The following is a 4,296-nucleotide window of genomic DNA, read 5'->3' as shown; positions in this document are numbered from 1 at the left end:
ACACCTGTTGTATTCAGCATTTCACTGTGAGGTCTACTACACCTGTTGTATTCAGCATTTCACTGTGAGGTCTACACCTGTTGTATTCAGCATTTCACTGTAAGGTCTACTACACCTGTTGTATTCAGCATTTCACTGTAAGGTCTACTACAACTGTTGTATTCAGCATTTCACTGTCAGGTCTACTACACCTGTTGTATTCAGCATTTCACTGTGAGGTCTACTACACCTGTTGTATTCAGCATTTCACTGTGAGGTCTGCTACACCTTTTGTATGCAGCATTACACTGTAAGGTCTACTACACCTGTTGTATTCGGCATTTCACTGTGAGGTCTACTACACCTGTTGTATTCAGCATTTCACTGTGAGGTCTACACCTGTTGTATTCAGCATTTCACTGTAAGGTCTACTACACCTGTTGTATTCAGCATTTCACTGTGAGGTCTAGTACACCTGTTGTATTCAGCATTTCACTGTGAGGTCTACTACACCTGTTGTATTCAGCATTTCACTGTGAGGTCTACTACACCTTTTGTATGCAGCATTACACTGTAAGGTCTACTACACCTGTTGTATTCAGCATTTCACTGTGAGGTCTACTACACCTGTTGTATTCAGCATTTCACTGTGAGGTCTACACCTGTTGTATTCAGCATTTCACTGTAAGGTCTACTACACCTGTTGTATTCAGCATTTCACTGTGAGGTCTAGTACACCTGTTGTATTCAGCATTTCACTGTGAGGTCTACTACACCTGTTGTATTCAGCATTTCACTGTGAGGTCTACTACACCTGTTGTATTCAGTATTTCACTGTGAGGTCTACACCTGTTGTATTCAGCATTTCACTGTGAGGTCTACTACACCTGTTGTATTCAGCATTTCACTGTAAGGTCTACTAAACCTGTTGTATTCAGCATTTCACTGTGAGGTCTACTACACCTGTTGTATTCAGCATTTCACTGTAAGGTCTACTAAACCTGTTGTATTCAGCATTTCACTGTGAGGTCTACTACACCTGTTGTATTCAGCATTTCACTGTAAGGTCTACTACAACTGTTGTATTCAGCATTTCACTGTGAGGTCTACTACACCTCTTGTATTCAGCATTTCACTGTGAGGTCTACACCTGTTGTATTCAGCATTTCACTGTAAGGTCTACTACACCTGTTGTATTCAGCATTTCACTGTGAGGTCTAGTACACCTGTTGTATTCAGCATTTCACTGTGAGGTCTACTACACCTGTTGTATTCAGCATTTCACTGTGAGGTCTACTACACCTGTTGTATTCAGCATTTCACTGTGAGGTCTACACCTGTTGTATTCAGCATTTCACTGTAAGGTCTACTACACCTGTTGTATTCAGCATTTCACTGTGAGGTCTAGTACACCTGTTGTATTCAGCATTTCACTGTGAGGTCTACTACACCTGTTGTATTCAGCATTTCACTGTGAGGTCTACTACACCTGTTGTATTCAGTATTTCACTGTGAGGTCTACACCTGTTGTATTCAGCATTTCACTGTGAGGTCTACTACACCTGTTGTATTCAGCATTTCACTGTGAGGTCTACTACACCTGTTGTATTCAGCATTTCACTGTGAGGTCTACTACACCTGTTGTATTCAGCATTTCACTTTAAGGTCTACTACACCTGTTGTATTCAGCATTTCACTGTGAGGTCTACACCTGTTGTATTCAGCATTTCACTGTAAGGTCTACTACACCTGTTGTATTCAGCATTTCACTGTGAGGTCTAATACACCTGTTGTATTCAGCATTTCACTGTGAGGTCTACTACACCTGTTGTATTCAGCATTTCACTGTAAGGTCTACTACACCTGTTGTATTCAGCATTTCACTGTGAGGTCTACTACACCTGTTGTATTCAGCATTTCACTGTGAGGTCTACCTACACCTGTTGTATTCAGCATTTCACTGTAAGTTCTACTACACCTGTTGTATTCAGCATTTCACTGTGAGGTCTACTACACCTGTTGTATTCAGCATTTCACTGTAAGGTCTACTACACCTGTTGTATTCAGCATTTCACTGTGAGGTCTACTACACCTGTTGTATTCATCATTTCACTGTGAGGTCTACTACACCTGTTGTATTCAGCATTTCACTGTGAGGTCTACTACACCTGTTGTATTCAGCATTTCACTGTGAGGTCTACTACACCTGTTGTATTCAGCATTTCACTGTAAGGTCTACTACACCTGTTGTATTTAGCATTTCACTGTGAGGTCTACACCTGTTGTTTTCAGCATTTCACTGTAAGGTCTACTACACCTGTTGTATTCAGCATTTCACTGTGAGGTCTACTACACCTGTTGTATTCAGCATTTCACTGTGAGGTCTACTACACCTGTTGTATTCAGCATTTCACTGTGAGGTCTACTACACCTGTTGTATTCAGCATTTCACTGTGAGGTCTACTACACCTGTTGTATTCGGCATTTCACTGTGAGGTCTACTACACCTGTTGTATTCAGCATTTCACTGTGAGGTCTACACCTGTTGTATTCGGCATTTCACTGTGAGGTCTACTACACCTGTTGTATTCAGCATTTCACTGTGAGGTCTACTACACCTGTTGTATTCAGCATTTCACTGTGAGGTCTACTACACCTGTTGTATTCAGCATTTCACTGTGAGGTCTACTACACCTGTTGTATTCAGCATTTCACTGTGAGGTCTACTACACCTGTTGTATTCAGCATTTCACTGTGAGGTCTACTACACCTGTTGTATTCAGCATTTCACTGTAAGGTCTACTACACCTGTTGTATTCAGCATTTCACTGTAAGGTCTACACCTGTTGTATTCAGCATTTCACTGTAAGGTCTACTAAACCTGTTGTATTCAGCATTTCACTGTGAGGTCTACTACACCTGTTGTATTCAGCATTTCACTGTAAGGTCTACTACACCTGTTGTATTCAGCATTTCACTGTAAGGTCTACTACACCTGTTGTATTCAGCATTTCACTGTGAGGTCTACTACACCTGTTGTATTCAGCATTTCACTGTGAGGTCTACTACACCTGTTGAATTCATTATTTCACTGTGAGGTCTACTACACCTGTTGTATTCAGCATTTCACTGTAAGGTCTACTACACCTGTTGTATTCAGCATTTCACTGTGAGGTCTACTACACCTGTTGTATTCAGCATTTCACTGTGAGGTCTACTACACCTGTTGAATTCAGTATTTCACTGTGAGGTCTACTACACCTGTTGTATTCAGCATTTCACTGTGAGGTCTACTACACCTGTTGAATTCAGTATTTCACTGTGAGGTCTACTACACCTGTTGTATTCAGCATTTCACTGTAAGGTCTACTACACCTGTTGTATTCAGCATTTCACTGTGAGGTCTACTACACCTGTTGTATTCGGCGCATGTAACAAAGAAAAATGCATTTGATTTAATTTAGCTTTGATAAGATACAACCATCCCAGCTCTGCATATTTTGCTGTGAAGAGACAGAATCATTAGATCACATATTTTGGTACTGTCCTTATGTAGCTTGTTTTTGGTCGCAGGTTCAGGAATGGCTGAAGATTTCTACATGTATCTGGAGCAAACCCTGCAGACAGTGCTGCTGGGTGATTTGAAAAGTCAAAACTGGATGGTCTACGGATATGGATGGGAGGGGTTGATGGTAGCTGAATAATGGGATTAAAAACAAACAAAAGACAACTATTGTAAAATACATTGTGTCCGTAAAATGTATATAGTCTGTATAAACTGGAAGTAGAAGCCTAAGTGTTCATTAGTTTACACCGATTAGGGGTTTGGGAAATAATAAAGAAGGAAAATATTTTTTTAATATTTGGGGAATTGTAAATGATGCAGCCAATTATATTGATGGAAAATACAATCTATCTGCAATAATAAAGCTGACCTACCCCCTAAAAAAAACTTTAAAAAACACTAACAACCAACTGATTCCCCTGAAACTCCATTTCAGAATGATGGAGGCCACTGTGTTCTTGTGGACTTTTAATGCTGCAGAATTTTTTTGGTACCCTTCCCCATATCTGTGCATCGACACAATCCTGTCTCAGAGCTCTACGGACAATTCCTTCGACCTCATGGCTTGGTTTTTGCTCTGACATGCACTGTTAACTGTGGGACCTTTATATAGACAGGTGTGTGCCTTTCCAAATCATGTCCAATTGAATTTACCACAGGTGGACTCCAATCAAGTTCTAGAAACATCTCAAGGATGATCAATGATCTCAGCACCTGAGCAACATTTTGAGTCTCATAGCAAAGGGTCTGAA

This window comes from Salmo salar, chromosome ssa04 (assembly GCF_905237065.1).
Source record: "Salmo salar chromosome ssa04, Ssal_v3.1, whole genome shotgun sequence".
NCBI lineage: Eukaryota > Metazoa > Chordata > Actinopteri > Salmoniformes > Salmonidae > Salmo > Salmo salar.
This window is presented reverse-complemented; position numbering follows the sequence as displayed.